The sequence below is a fragment of the Chlamydotis macqueenii genome, chromosome 10 (assembly GCF_036417535.1).
Source record: "Chlamydotis macqueenii isolate bChlMac1 chromosome 10, bChlMac1.mat, whole genome shotgun sequence".
Lineage (NCBI taxonomy): Eukaryota > Metazoa > Chordata > Aves > Otidiformes > Otididae > Chlamydotis > Chlamydotis macqueenii.
In genome coordinates this window covers 20,726,638-20,742,783 of record NC_141565.1, presented here as the reverse complement: position 1 = coordinate 20,742,783, position 16,146 = coordinate 20,726,638, and the positions used below count along the sequence as shown (strand labels likewise).

Below are 16,146 nucleotides of genomic sequence, written 5' to 3'. Positions count from 1 at the left end.
AGGAACAGAAATGAAATATAAGCTAAGTGAGTAAGAAGCAGGTGATGTAAAGAATCAATACACAAAGTTATCAAATAAGCAAAGCTGTCTGCTAGAAGAAACGTTCCTGACAGATCCCACTGGAGGATATCCTGAGCATCTCAGCATTAAAAAATAAAAAAATCGTAAGCAGCCCTAGGCAAATCATGGATTTTTCTCCCTGCTGATGTCAATTTAAAATATGTAAATATATTCACAAGCTAGAAGGTGGGGATGATGGCTGTTAAACGTGCAGAACAGTGACCATTAAAAACAATAGCAGCAAATATGCAAAGGAAAAGTTTTCAAATTTGTTTTTTCTACATTCACCATGGAAACCTCTCTCTAAGCATTATCATCAAGTTCAGCGGAAGAAATACAATGGGCAAAGTTTTACTCTCCTTTTTATTTGTGTAGTACAGGGCACAATTTTCCCTTATGTGTTTTATCAAAGCAGTTAGCAATAGGAGTGCTTGTCTATCCACAGAAATGAACCCACAAACTCCTCACAGGTCAAAAACTACCCATCACAAATCCTCAGGTTCTGTTTTGGGGGAAAGTGGTGGAAAAGGCTAATTTGAAGATGAAGTACAGCCAAAATGGATCAAGCCTCTGATTTGTCCAGCCCTCTCTGCATAACATTCCTCTCTTTCAGCAGGACCAGCACAGAAAATACATCTGGAAGTGGCCAGGGTCCCTGACAAGTTACCGACAGCTGATGGATGGATCAAATCCAATATCTGGAATATTGAACGATAAGGTTCAGAAATGAGGAAGATGAGTGACAGTGGCTAAGGTGATGAAGGGATGAAGGAACCTTCACAGCAGGAGGCTGAGTCTCCTATTTCTTCATGAAGAGGATAAGGAATGGGTTGATAACAGCAGGAATTAATTTCCCGCTATAAATATTGGTCTTAAAAAAAAAAAAAAAAACTTTTCAGTGCTTTTACATTTGTTAGCAGTGTTGTTAACATGTGCAAGGTATTTAAGACTTTATGCAACCTAACCGTGACCAATGATAACAGGTGTTTGTGCCAACAACACGCCGCCACGTTTGAGGACTGGAAATGCTCTCCCAGATGAGAAGTCCAGCCCACTCGTACCACCGACACACCATCACTTTACATCCCTACCTGACACCATCCAAGTCACCTCAAAGGCAGCTTTATCATTTCTAAACACGTTCAGATTCAGAAAAGGATAAGAAAGTATTTAGACATATAATATGACCCAAAGAGTAAAAGGATTATAAAAAAAAAGAAAGCATGAAAGAAAAAAAAACAAAAAACCAAAAAAGTCATTTTGAATGAAAGCATATTTTCTGCTACGAACCACTTTCTCCAAAGTAGTTGTCAGAATTTTTAATAATTTGGTATGCTTTATCATTATTAAAAATAAACAATCTTATAAGTTAATTCTCAGGAGTGTCCTATTTCATTGACATTTTCCACTGGAGAAAGAAATTGCTCAAAGGGAAGTTTCAAAAAAACAATGCTTCTCTGGACTACTACGCATCTTTTTTTTCCTAATGCAACCGCCTCTCCCTGAAGCCTAGCGTAACTCCTGCTATTTCTGCCACGCTTCTATTTTCAGCTAATATATTTAGCCATTTGCAAAAGTGGAATACAAGGAGCCATCCAAAACAGACGCACATTTCCTGCTTGTTTTTCAACAAACTAATTCTTCTTTCTTCCATATCCTGCCTGTACAAATTACATCCTCCCGACAAACCAGTCTACAAGACCACAGTACCATTTAGCAATCAAGACCTGGATGCTCATTATCTGCTTCTCCTTCTGCTATTTACCTTTTTGGCCTCCGTTTGCCTTTTCTTCTCAACCTACACACTATTTGGACTGGTAACGTCCAACTCTTTTTACTTTTGCATTGTCTCTCACACACTGCCAGGTGTTACGGGAAATGCATCTATTCTAGTTGTATTATTAATTTATGAACATTTACAAAAATTACACAGACATACAGTCTGCAAAATCAAAATACCCTTGAGATAGTTGGCCAACTTAGTTCACAAATACTAATGACAGCTTTCCTCCCTCCTCTTTTCAGATTATCTGTTTAATTTAAGAGGATTATTTTTTCCTACAAAAGAATCCAAAAATCCTGAACAGAAAAAAAAAAATAAAAAAGGTGTCTGCTGGGACAGAGAGAGAGGAGAATGAAGCTGAAAAAGTTATTTTTTCTGCTCCCCAGTCAATCCTGTGGGAAATCAGTGCAATTCAAAGGGCTTTCCTTTCCCAACCAAACATCTAAGTCAGCTCATGTTAATCTGAAACTCAGTTTACTCCAGAAAGGCTAAAGAAATAAAGCAGCCCATCAATTATTTAAAGTGTTTGGCCCTGATCCTGTAAGGGCTTGGGTACACGCTTAATTTCACTGCAGTCCTAAAGCTGAAGCCTTCCACAGCCAGAGGCTGGGTCAGTGAAGCGGCTGGAAAAGAAAACGCATGAATTGGCTTTTTCAGTGAAAAGAGTTGTTGTGGCCGTGGACGAAGGATGCTCTGAGCAGCCAGCCAGGATGAACCCAGACCCGGTTGCTCAGGGCATGGTCCCTGCCACCTCCATCGCCAACCATCTCACAGAGGGGTCAGAGCCGGACCACGGGGGTCAGCCGTGGACTAACAAGTGCCAAGGGAGGGGTGACAGTCGTCCCCCCTCAACCCCTGGCACTGGATTGTGCTCAGTCTGCAGGGTCCCTGGGTCCGTTTCAGCAGAGATATTGAAATATAGATGTAGAAATCCAGAAAACACAGGTATATAGCTGATACATACAAAAATATATGACATGATATAAAAATAGAAGTACAGATACTACACAAGATCTTTGTCCCCACAAGAAGTGTATTGCAATGGAGAAATGCATTCTTCTGTTCCATGGAATCTAATTAGTGACTAAATTTAGATACTGTCAGTATGGCTACAGAGGATTCACTGCACTTGGATTTAAATATTGCATGATATTTTATGTTTTACACAATACTAATGGATGACAGTATGTTAGTATAGATATTGTCAAGTATTTCTATATGAATGCTTAGGTCTACTCATAATGTTTCAAGCAGCTAAATTATATTTGATTACATCATCAAAAATATACTTTCAGTCCCAGGTACCGGTAGTTTTAAAGCAAGTGTTCAGAATCTGAATCCCATGCAGTTGGGAAGGACTGACCCAAAGCAAAAACACAGGTGCAAAAATAATTAAATCTGTTTTAAACATAAGACAGAGTTATGATGCAATCCACAAGAGATAAGAAGAGGGCGTTAAAATTTTTCCTCTGCCATAAACTTATTATTTTTAATAGCTCAGTACCCTAAAATTCAAAGAATTTGGGTAGAGCTCACTAGAAACTGGAGTACCTAAGTATCTCTGTATCTCTGACCATCTCAGCACGTGCATCTCAGTTCTTCATCTCTAATAAAACAGCACACAAACCGCTCAGGAGGCTTCCACCAGGATAATTAAAGGCCTGAAATTTTAAATCCATTCAGAGATGACAGTAATAAGGGTCAAATAAGTTCTCAAGCCTGATGCAAACTGCTTCTACATCAAACTGCAGAGCTTTACAAGGTCGTCTTCTCCTGGAGACATTGGGCTTAGCTATAGTCTGGCCTAAAATTTTTGGAGCCATCTTAAAGTGTGACCCTGAAGTTTATTTTTCACAGATGGGATTCCCCAGGGTATAGAACTGCGTAATCCCCGTAACATCTGAACTCAGTTTCAGTTCGATCTATAAAATTATTTTCATTTCATCCCCTTTGGATGCCTGCAACAACAATACTTCCCTTCTCCCTAAACGAATTGAATTTGGTCGTGCACTGCAACTCTGCTCAGAAAGCTGTTTAGTGGCAATGATTTAGAAATACGAATCAAATTTTCTTGAGTGAAATAAAATTAGCTAGCCAGGAAAGGATAATCCACTTTTCTAGGGGGAGTGATTCCATATTTTAGGTAATGGTTCTAAAATGCAATAATAATAATAATTAAAAAAATAAAATTGTTCTGAGATACGGTGTGTGCTGATAGCAAGCGGGCTATCGGAGGTAGCCGTGCTGTCTCCGAATACACTGGGAATGGCTGGAAGCATTAGCTGGTCCACAAAACTGTATATTTACACCACCAATCTCTCAGCTTTCTGACATGTTAAAATAAAGCAAAAGGACATCAGTGTAACACCTGCGGGTTTGGTCCCCGGGCTGGTTTTGATTCGGAGACCACTCCGGTGCCAGGTTGAATGCTTTGAGGATTTGAAGGATCTCCCTCCTGGACCAAAACAGAAACACCTGTGCTAGATGTCCTCTTCAGGCAGGAGGGATGGCCTCTTTCCCCTGCACCTCATCTGAGGCAGGAGGAAAATCCCAGAGGATGGAGGAACAGGATGGTCCAGCTAACCACTGCCAGTCCCTCCTCTTCTGAGGCAAGAGAGCCTCTTCGGCAACAGACCCACCAGAAACAGGTTTTTTGGCAAGTCTTCCTTGGATCATGCTGACAGAGGGAAGCATCCATATCTCAATCTTCTATGGGACTTCGTTCTTACTGCTAATTGCATAAGCGGCGTTGCATGAGCCACCACGTGAATGGAGCCACCAAAGCCATAGATGACAGAGGAGTCTGAGTAGAGGAGAATAGAATTGAAAGAAGGAATTTTTTTCCTGACCTTCTGAAGTTTTCTTGCCATGCCCCAGGCTCTTCACACTTTTTCTATCTCCTCTGTAACTCCCATGCCTTTCTCCCCTCAGAGTAAAGAGGTCACAAAGCCTGCAACTGTCCTAGTTTCTTCAAGCACCTTTGGTCCCACTCAGCACAGCTGTGCAGGCAAGTGTATGCAGAGAAGCAAATCTAAAGTAAATAAATAAACAGCAATACTGTCACACTTCTGTCCATTTATGCTGGCTGTTGCAGAGTAGGCTTCTCCATAAAATGTTGGCACGGGAGCCATGATGTATCAATCTACTGTAAGGACACTACTCCTACCACCCAAGGTTGGCCAACAGCATGCTCTTCAGCTCTGCTGCAAGCTCCCACTTACAGGGCATTGAACAAACCAGAGCTGTTATCGGCATCTTTAGCCACATGATGTCAAGTTTCTAACTTCAGTGGTCCAGAAGATTGAAGCAGAAAGGCAGATGAGACGGTACAATCATGCGGTAGAGTTGGACTTTATACTTACACATGGGAAAAACACTGACTGACCTTGAAGCTTGTTCTTCAAAGGGAAAGAATCAAGACTGAAACCTAATAAACAAACAAACAAACAAGACCAAACACCCCCCCACACCAACAAACCCACCCCAAACTGAAGGCAACAGAGGAGCAGCAACCAAATCCGCTGGATCCATGCCTCCAGCACAGCAACGCCACGCAATTATTTCATTCCAGCACACTCAGCACATGTTGGGACACAACCATTTCATTGCCTTACATCAGGTAGTTTCAAACACGCACCTTCCAGAGTGCATATCGCTTTTTAAAAGACTGTATCAGTCACAATGGTTTGTTTTCTGGAGAAGGGCATCTCCAGCTCATACATAAACCTGTGGTGAGAGCAGGTGACCTGTTTCTGGTGTTTTTCCCTCAAAAGAGCAAACGTGGGTGTTCTGAACTGCCCGGTACACTGCAAAGCAGCTCTGGACAGCTGACTAATCTACCAAACAAGGCAGAGTTTTCCTGAACTTCGGAAGTGCAGGTTCAGAGCTCACAAAACTGCCTGATGTGGCCAAAACCGTGCAGTGGCAGCATTTAGCAGCTACCCAATTCTGCACGTTTTCTGAAGCCCTCTTAGTGCAACTCAGCTGCAGTTCCAACCTGTCCTGCACCACCGTCCGCCCCCCTTCCATCTATTTGCTTTCTCAGGCATTGCCGCATGTTTAACTTCCAAGCCCTTGAGGGTGATTGAGCCAGTTACCAACCGTACAGTCAGCTCTCCACGCCGAAGTGCAAAACACTCCCATTCACATCCAAGTTTCAGGAGCTGCTGATCATTGCGAACAGGCTGACCACACCCTGCTTAAAAAACACAACACCCACTAAACTGTTGGTTTAGAACATCATCTCTGCTCACCCCCTGTTTCTCAGTGATGCCCTGCCTGTCGCCACGCCCAGTAATTTGGTAACTAAAAGAGGATAGGAATCTTTTCAGGAACCGGCTTCATCTCCTGGTAAGGGTGGCAGAATCAGGAAAAAAAAAAAAAAAAAAAAGGGTAAGAGCAAAATCAGGGCCGGGATGATGTGAGGCTGCAGCCCTCCTGTGGCCAACAGTCTAAAACATGAGTTTGGCTGAGGATGCTGGAGAGATTTCTGGTTTAAAACAGCCTGCATGGGATTCAGAGCAGTCTATGGACAAAGCTCTCTGGCAGTCTAGACCAGACTTGGAGAACCCGTCACATGAAGGTGATCAAATATCTCCTTGCAACACGCACACCTCTCCAGTGGCAAAAATTGTCAGCGGTGGTACATGTCCTGTACGTGTCCTGTGAGTGTTACTCGCTGTGGCTTTAAGTTTTCTGTTGCAGTGTGACACGATAAAATCTAGAGTAGATTCAACCTTCTCAATCAAATCCTCTCTTTCCTATGGATACATACTAAAAACAAATTTCCATTAAAAAAAAATTGCTTCACGCTCCCATAACAGCCAACAAGTTGTTTGGGTTGGTTTTTTTACACCCCTTGAAGTCATTCACAGTGAAGCACCTTCAAAAGCAAAAACCACCAGTCACAGCCAGTTGGTAGAAGAGCTACACTTTTAATATCCACTCCAGAGACAAAGGACATGCAAACTCCCAACCCATACACCTGTTGCGGAAAGCCCTCGGCCGGTGAGGCCACACCATTCCCAGGTTCCATTCAGCTGAGCAAGCGAAGCCAGGAACCCATTAATTTGCTGCGTGAGTTATGGTTCCCTGCAGTACCTTTTGTTCACTGTCAAAGTTCTGCAACAATGACGAATGCAGCTACATCCAGCCCAAAACTCTAGAATTTGATATACTAAATCATTCTAGATATTAAATGTCTCAGCAATAAGCCTGGCAAATGAATTTCTCGGGAGCCTACACTTTGTGCTGTGCGCTAGGCAGGAGGGACTCCTGATATAGTCCCCTGTTGTTTCATGGAAAATTACGCAGTTTGGTAGCCTTGTGGCTCCTAGGAAACCAGAATCCCAGGAAAATTCACACAACTTCCAGTGGCTACTAACGGAAGCTGCAAATCCGAATAACAGAGGCAGCAGAAGGCAGTTTGGGGTGTTAGGAGCTCACCAGTTGTTCCTATTTCGGTAGCAGTAGCTGTACACGCATATAAAATTTCTACTTACCCTAGTAAATAAACAGAAAAGACTGCAGCAAAATAAACAAACAGGGGAACACATTCAGAATGCTTAAGCAACAAGATGCAGGCAGGTTTTCGGTCCTACTCTTATCAACCTCACTATTAATCTTTTTTGTTTAAAAAAAAAAAATCACCCTCCTTCAGCCACAGCACACTGAAGTCAAGAGAACAGAATAAATTTCATCTCAAGTAATTTGGAAAGAATATGTAACATTTCAAAGGAATCCGAAACCAAAACAGATCAAAGCGTGAAGAAGGCGGAACAATCGCTACTTCATTTTTAATTTCTCAAAAATCACCATCAGATACATCATAGTGGTTAACACCGGAAAGATTTTGCAAGCTTCATAAACAATCGAGGTATTACCCGTTATCACACAAGTACAAATTAGTTTGACCTTTCCAGCTTTCTCATACAAGGCTTCCTTTTTTCCACTTGACTAGAGAAAATATTGAGTCAATCCATGTTCTGCGCTCTTCATTCTCAGACGTATTTGTCTGGTGTTTTTTCCCCTACATCTGCAATTAGAAGAGACCCATCACACAACGGATTCACCCCAGTAATTCTTCGACTCAAATCAGCGCGTTACGAGTGCTCTCTAGGACAGACTCAGCCTTAGGCTTAGCATTGCACCACAGCTGCTTTTCCCATCTCTGCCTCCCTGGCAAAACGACGTGCGAGACGTTCATTTAACATTCAAGTACTGAAAGTCGTCAAGCAGGAGAACTGCATGTGGACAAACTATCCCTTGTGCCACGCACCTTCTGGGACAGCTTCTCCACTCAAACTGCGTGCTCACAGCTTGCAGGCCCTCATTTCTGCAAAGTTTAAAATCATTCTTGCTGGTGGACGAGAAGCTCAACACAAGCCAGCAATGTGCCCTTGCAGCCCAGAAGGCCAACTGCATCCTGGGCTGCATCAAGAGAAGCGTGGCCAACAGGTCGAGGGAAGGGATTCTACCCCTCTGCTCTCCTCTGGTGAGACCCCACCTGGAGTACTGTGTCCAGTTTTGGAGCCTCCAAATCAGGACATGGATCAGTTAGAGATGGTCCAGAGGTGGCCACGAAGATGATCAGAGGGCTGGAGCACCTCTCCTATGAGGACAGGCTGAGAGAGTTGGGGCTGTTCAGCCTGGAGAAGAGGAGGCTCCGGGGAGACCTGACAGCGGTCTTCCAGTACCTCAAGGGGGCCTACAAGAAAGATGGGGAGAGGCTGTTCAGTAGGGCCTGTTGTGACAGGACAAGGTGTAATGGTTTTAAAAAAGAGGGGGGTAGATTTAGATTGGATATTAGGAAAAAAAAATTTACACTGAGAGTGGTGGAGCACTGGCCCAAGTCGCCCAGAGAGGTGGTGGATGCCCCATCCCTGGAAACATTCAAGGCCAGGTTGCTCAGAGCCTCATCCAACCTGATCTGGTTGGAGATGTCCCTGCTCCTTGCAGGGGGGTTGGACTAGATGACCTTTGAAGGTCCCTTCCAACCCAAACCATTTCATTATTCTATGATTCTTTACGAATAATCAGGGCTTTCTATCCAGCAAGTCTGACTGCGCTGGATCCAACAGAGGAATCTTCTTGTTCTCTTGATGATCTTGTGTTGAAATCAAAGGAGCTGGGGAGGAGCAGAGCAAGGGTGATGCTGAGCAAGCCACAGAAAATCCCTTACCTGTTAGCCAAAATGTAAGACCTGCTGCATCAGGCTGAGCACGTGAAGATGGATAACCCGGAGTATAACAGCGGTGGGGAAAAATCAGGGGGAAACTGAGGGGCAGAATAGCTGTGTGGGTCAACAGAGAAACATGGCACCAATGAAAGAAATGTGTCAAGGAGAAAAGTGATGCATTTTTTTATAGATTCTGCAGAATTAGGAATCCTGAGAAAATTATACTGTAGAAATTGTGATTTAGGTTATGGACATAAAATCCATCCTGCACCTAAAAGCCTGCAAACCAGCACTGGCTGGTTCCCAGGCCAGCGCAGAGGGGTGTGCTCCCAGAGATGGCTGCAGGTGCTGGTCCAGCACGGGATGGAGGGATGTGCTGCAGGAGGGATGCGCTGCCACCAGCCAGGGGCCAAAGTCTCTCGGGCGGCAGTGGGAGCCGTGTGGGTGCTGCTGCCATCCCGCGGGATCAGGGCCACGGGTGTCGGCACGTCCCACACTGCTCTGATGCTCAGCAGTGCACCCAGATTTGGGAAATCATGGTTTGAAGCCCAGACAAACTGGTTTTAGAAAAGCCTAACACACTGGGACAGGTTTGAATATTTATTCAAGAGTTGGAAATATTTATAAATATGATTTGGAACAAAAAAGGTTACTGAATTCTGGCCAGAATAAGAACAAATATTATAATTCAAAATAATTTGCATGTCGAAGTTAACGGTCTGATGTATCTACGCAATTTGTAGTTACTCACGCATATCCAGGCCTGGATTGAAATCCTGTTTTGTACATCACTGAGAGCTGACTCCGTCTGAAATTACTCTTCTGCTGTACCTCATATTTCATTCATTTCTACTTCCAGCTATACGTGCACAACAAAGGGCATTATACATCTCCCTAATTGAACAACACAGATCAATTAAATATGAAAAGTCTTTCTTGGACTAAAATCCTCTTACGTAAATATTCTGCTCTTATGCTAAGTAAGTCTCTTAAAAAACCTAGGAGTTGAGTGCTGTTCACACGCTTTTTTTTTTTTTTTCCAGAAGACTGGGAGACAAAGACCAAGAAGATTCATCCAACCGTTCATGACAAGAGGATACAGAGCTTTTGCCTCCATTTCACAAGAGCAGGGTAATAGTGATTAAAAAAAATCGTATTTGATGAAAGCTATTCAGTGCTCTGCGCAGGAGGTGAAAAACCCTCCTCTGCTCAGTGCTGAACATGCCTTTCAGAAACCTCTCGTGGGTCACACCATCGGCACAAAGCACAGTGTTACCAAATCATATCATGGAAAAAGAAAATCACTTGAAATGGATTTACGCACCATTGGATAAAATATGGGGGTCCCGCTAAAGGTCCAAGGGGAGAAGATCCATCACATCAGACTGACCTGAAGGCTCAAAAGAACAGACCACGGCTTAGTCAAAAACCGGGCATGGAGCAAGGTGGGACTAAACCCAGCGGAAAGATTTTTGCAGAATTCAGTTTTGATACTGATTGCCGATTAACGGAGCCCAGGAAGGGGGAGACCACCCAAACCGTGGCTATGGGACAAACTGGAGAAAGATCTCTGCTCAAGGTTTTATAGCTGTAGCTAGGAAGATGGAAAAATGGGAGCTCAGAACCATTAACATTTAGCCAGGGAGCAGGGGAAGCCGCATGCGCTGCATATCCTCAGCAATCCTGTGCGTTGGGTTTTTACACTCCTATTACTGGAAGTACAGAGATGGAAATGTGTTTAATTGTTTGGGTATGATGTTGTTTGTAAGTCTTCCCAAATAATACTCTGTTATCTGCATAAAAAGGAGTTTAATAAACCAGGCACTTACAGTTCGGTTAAAAAACCACCGGTAGGTTATTGCTATTCAGCACTACTCAGATTAAACCACCATTCGTAACAGAGGTTTTTCCATCACAAACACCAAGTATGCTATTTGTTCCCTTTCTTAGGCTTCTAATTGACTAAAATGACCTGCTAAACCTTATGAAGATTGGGTTTAAGTACCACATCTCCTCATTGGCTAAACATTTACATAAATAAATTATAAACACAGATTTTGTCTGGGGCCGACAAAGATCTTGCGCTGATACAACTTACAGAAGAGTAAATCCATCTGGAGGTAGAAGCAGCTCAGCACTAACTTGTCTCCTGAACAGCTACCAAGTGCCAACAGCTGTTGGAGACTCTTCCAGCAAAAACATCTTTGGTCCAAGATCTCACCAGTCTCTTACACCAAGTTCCACCAGCTCTGGCCAGGTCCTCTTGACCTGCTGCAGTTCCCATGCTCCCCCCGCCAGTCACCTCAGAAATATATTAATTCATGAAATCCCAGCAGACGAGAGTGGTGACCAGGTTGGAAATTAAACTGCTCTTGAGAAAGACTGAAGACTGCAGGAGGTGCAGGGACACTGATGGAGGAGTGCTCTGGACTGTGCTGCTTCTGAGCAAGGACTGCAAAGGAAGAACCATCACGGCAGGGAGTGATGTCATATTGCCTCCTGGGTTAACAAAAAAAATGTGGAGAAAGCCAAGCCTAAGAGTTGGCCTTTCAACCACATCTTGCTCTTCAAAAAAGAATGGAGAAAGCCTACACGAGATGTGTACTAGTGACTGTGTCCACTGAGCCTCACTGAAGCCTGGCTCAAAGCCTTTGCAAAAACCAAGAGGAGAAAAGGTGGTGAAGTGCCATCGTGGTACTTTTCTTTTGATCTTTAGTGTAATGCATCTTAGGAGAGCTTGGTACTGGATATATCAAAGCTTGTATTCATTAATAAAGATGTTGGGCTGTATCTGAGACACCTCCAGCAAACCTTCAAGGTATAGAGCATCAACTGCTGATCAGCTGGGAGCATATGGAAGAATCAATAGAAGAAACAAATGTAGTAGAACCTCATTTTTGAAACCTTGAGCTGTTCAACACAATTAAAAAAAGAAACCTGCAAAGGCAATTTTTAAAGTGTAATGGTTGTAGATTATGTTCTTGAGTCCCCAAAACCTTTTTTTTTTTGACGTGGAATAATGCAATAAGTGTATCACTTACCTTACTGAAGTCCATGTGCTGATACATCTATGCTCTAATGATGTACCTGAGCAAAAATCCCAATTTACATTGCAGAGTCAAACTTGCTCCTTATGCTCTAGCTTCCTAGATTTGAATCATGCACATGACAAAGTCACTAGATGAATGAATTGTTTCCAAATACTTTGACCCTGTTGCTCCTGAGGGTTTGACTTTCAGTGATTTAACCCAGCAGTTAAAAAAAAAAAAAAAAACAACAAATCTTTCTTTTTCTCAGTATCCTGCTGAAACAGATTTTGATCCTGAAGATTCAGATAAAAAGTGACTGCTTGTGTCTAGGGAAAAGCAAAGAATGAAGTTATTTCCCAAGTACAACACACACAGTACTGGAACCCCCAGTTTAGTGCAGAAGAACCTGTTGTCTCAGCTCATCGTGAAATGTGAACCTCATTTATGCTAACACTGCAAGCAGATTTGACACGAGAGTTTTTGTTTGAATATCACCAGTTTTGGTGGATGACGGGAGGGGACAGGGAATAGTGGTCTATTCGCATGAAACAGTAAATCAGCTGGATATCATCACCGTGTGTTTGCTTTGCTAATAATAAAAAGAATGAATCACTACTGTCGTGATATTTGTATTTATATTTGAGTAACCACTGCAGCAGAAAACAGTGAAGATGTGTGCAAGTCTACATCTTGGCAGCACACCTGGATCGGAGCTTCGGAGCCGACGTTGGTGGATTTTGTGTGATTCAAGTTACTTTTCCCTGTTTGTGATTCCCTTCCTGTCAGGGGCTGCCCATCGCTCATGCATCCGGCAGCAGACTTCCAGCTTCTGCACGCGAAGGGAAATTCCCAACTGTTGCACCAAGCCCTCTTCAAACGGAGCCCCATCCTCTGCGTAACAACGGGGCCGAGCAGCAGGTCACCAGCAAAACCAAAAGCAGTGCACAAACAGCTTTCACAGGGACGTTTTCGGGTCATTTTAGGCCACAGACAGAACGTGTGGGAAGAAACCCCAGACTCCCTCTAATCTAATGCGGTTAAAAATAGCCCTGTGATGATTTATGAACTTTCCAAGGCAGCAGAGTATTTTTAAGCGATAGCATCTTCTCCCGCCCCGCACACAGCCTGGGAGCTGGCTGCATGGTGCCGGGGCTGTGCCCACCCGTGTCCCCGATGGGGACCACACACAGGCTGCTGACACCTCCATCACTCTTCACCCAGATAAAATTCAGAAAAACCATCAGAGAAAATAAAATGCCAATGATCCAGCTATCTTGCGGTTAATGCCTTTCCTTCAGCTCTGCCTTGTCGTTACCTCTGGTTATTATTTTTTATTTCATCAAGCTAACTACACAGAACTGTCAGACAAAGCCAATTCCCCAAATTGAGGGGGGAAAAAAGTTAACTTTGCACCAGAATATCCCCAAAATTATTCTGAAGCTTTGCACCTGCGGTAAAAATTGTACAGGAGCTTTAACTACCACACCTGATTTCTCAGTTGTCCCTGATGGGGTAACGCAGGAGTGCCTGTTACATCAAAGAAACATTAATCCCAACAAATACAAAGACCTGGGTACCAACAGAAGCACTTTCAGGCACGAGGGGGTACAAGTTTGGGAACCGAGGTGAGCTCTCTCACCAGTTGCCTGCTGTCTTGCAGCGTTGTTGTTTTTCCCTCTAGGACAAACACACCTCAGCTGCCAGTTAAAAATCAGCGCACGGGAAACAGGGAATGGAGGGATTAATGCTGGAAATTCAACCACGGCCAGCCCAGGGAAGGACAGCTGTGGTGTCAGAGCCCACCTCTCCATCAGGGCTTGTGTCACACCACTGCTGAAGGTGTCCCCACGGCCCAGAGAAGGGGACACACTGCCACTCGCCCCCTCCCACCGCCCTAAGCACACAGAAGGCATGCTTGCCTCTCGCTGCCTGTCCATGGTGACCTCAGGCTAAGGAGCTCCCGACATCACTGTCAACGCAGGTGAAGTTGGGGTTTGAAGGCAATATCGCTTCATCATGCTTACTATTTACACGCTAAGAGAGGTGAGGCTTCTTGCAAAGGCAAGCTTTTCCTCTGCTGTCATTCACATTCAAAACATCTATTTTGTCATCATGTAGGGCAGCACAAGCTTAACATTTGGGGAACACTTAGACAGGAGCTCAACTCCACTGCAGAAGACAAGGACGGGAAAATTTCCCAGCCGCCAGAGTTGTGCCGGGACGGTTCAAGTCCAATTGGCCGCAGGCGGACCCTGCCCTGCTCCAGCCCTCACCACCCAGGTGCTGCCCTGGGCACGCGAGGCAGGAGGGTCCCTCGGAGCCTCCCAACAGGTGGTCTTTACCCATACGCACAAAACAAAGGGTTTGGGGTGGCTTCCTGCCAAGGGGTGAGCTCACTTGAGGGGAACCCGACAAAACCCATCCCGAAAACAAGCTCAATCTTGACCTATGTATTTTGCTCTGCCCGGAGTTCAGCGCAGGAGGGAGAGGTTGCTGCCCGCCAGCGGAAGCCATTGTCTAAAGCAGGCTGCTTTGGGAAAATTAGCAGCGTGCACACCCCTAAATGAGGCCGTGCAGCCAGCAAAAGAGGTATTAGCCATGTAAAGTAAGTCCTTTTGGTATGAGATTAAAGAGGGGAGGTGACTTTGAGGGATTATTCAAGAGCCATTTAAGCAGTTTTCCGGGACTTACAAATGTAGGGTAAAAACGCAAGCTCCTCACGCTCAGAAAAGAAAATTGAGTGTCCTGCCACGGGTGGGTGGTGGGTGGCCGTGGACCCCGCGCTGGGAGGGAGCGCGGTGGGCGCCGTGTCAGAGAGGATCTCAGGATTGGTGTGGCCATTTGAACAGGAGGCTCACACCCGTCCCTGTTCTCATCTAAATGATTTATCGGCTAGGCTGCAGGTCCTGAACTGAACCGTGTAAACAGGAGGATGTGTGAGCACAAACACAAACACTGACTCCTCTACGCTCCCCTTCTTCCCCGCACCTCAGGGTGCCTGATCAACATGCTGGCTCTTAATCCTTTGCCCACGTTAATCCAGCACGGGAAAATGAATGCGCTGCTGCAAGGCATTAGATCGTTTTATTGAACCCTCCTTGCAAGGGAAAAAAAAAAATGTTTTGCTAAAAACTGGTGGAGAATTAGTATGTAAGATACAAACTATATCCACTTGTTATGCAAGCAGCATCGTTTAATTTGTAGTTTGGAGAGCAAGCCGTGCCTGTCCGGGATAAATAAACCAACACGCCGCGTTCTGCTGCTCGGGGCAGCGACACCAGCCTGGGGGGAGCGCAAGGAGCCAAAAAAACTCGAGCGAGGAACGGCGGCTGCATCCAGCAAAAAGTTCTGCGCGCATCTCCGCCAGCTCCGGCCGGAGCATCCCCCGGCCGGCACCGCCCCAGCCCCGCACCGCTCCCTTCTCCCGGGGCCCGGGGGCACCGGCCCGGCCCCAGCCCCGGCCCCGGGGGAGCCACGGCGGCCGCGCTGCGCTCCGCTACCGGTACCGCGGGGACCCCGCCGCAGCCTCGGGTACCGCGCCCCACATCCTTCCCGTCCTCCTCCCCGCATCTCCCTTCCTGCGGAGCCGCTCGCTCCCGCACCCACTGCGCGCCTCCCCGCGCAACCTCGCCGCCACCGGTTATCCTTATTTATTCCCTTTAAAAAAAAAAAAAAAAAAAGAAAGAAAAATCCGCCTCCCGGTGCAAAGCCGCGCCGCGCTTACCTGGGCGGGGTGGAAGGAGGGGGAATATTCGGCTCGACTCGGCTCGGTGGCAGCCCCGGGGTGCACAGCTCCCGCAGCCACCCGCGGGCGCAGCATTGAAGCGGCAGCGGCTGGAGAGCCGGGCGGGCGCCGCGCAAACCCCACCTCCCCAACCTGCGCCGTGCGCGGGGGGCGGGCGGAGGAGCCGCGGCTGTCCGGCCGCCCTTAACCCTTCTGCTCCTCCGCTGCGCGGCCGCGGTGCCTGCGCGCAAGGGGTAGAGCCCCGCTCACAGCAGAACCCCGCCCCCCTCCCGCTACAACGCTCGCCGCCGTCCTGCGCGGTTTGCTGCAGCGAAATTCCCCCTGCCCTGCTCCTTTTTTGCGTGGGTTTTTT

The 16,146-nt window shown here is 45.7% G+C and overlaps 1 protein-coding gene across 1 annotated transcript in view; it reads right to left on the bottom strand.

Moving 5' to 3' along the window:
- LOC104482062 (contactin-4) overlaps window positions 1–15,846 on the bottom strand; it is a 321,299-nt gene extending 305,453 nt beyond the window's left edge. Inside the window, exon 1 of the mRNA XM_086755278.1 lies at window positions 15,774–15,846. The gene's annotated coding sequence lies outside the window, so the exon portion shown is untranslated. The remainder of the gene's footprint in view (window positions 1–15,773) is intronic.
- Between the last annotated feature and the right edge of the window lie 300 nt (window positions 15,847–16,146).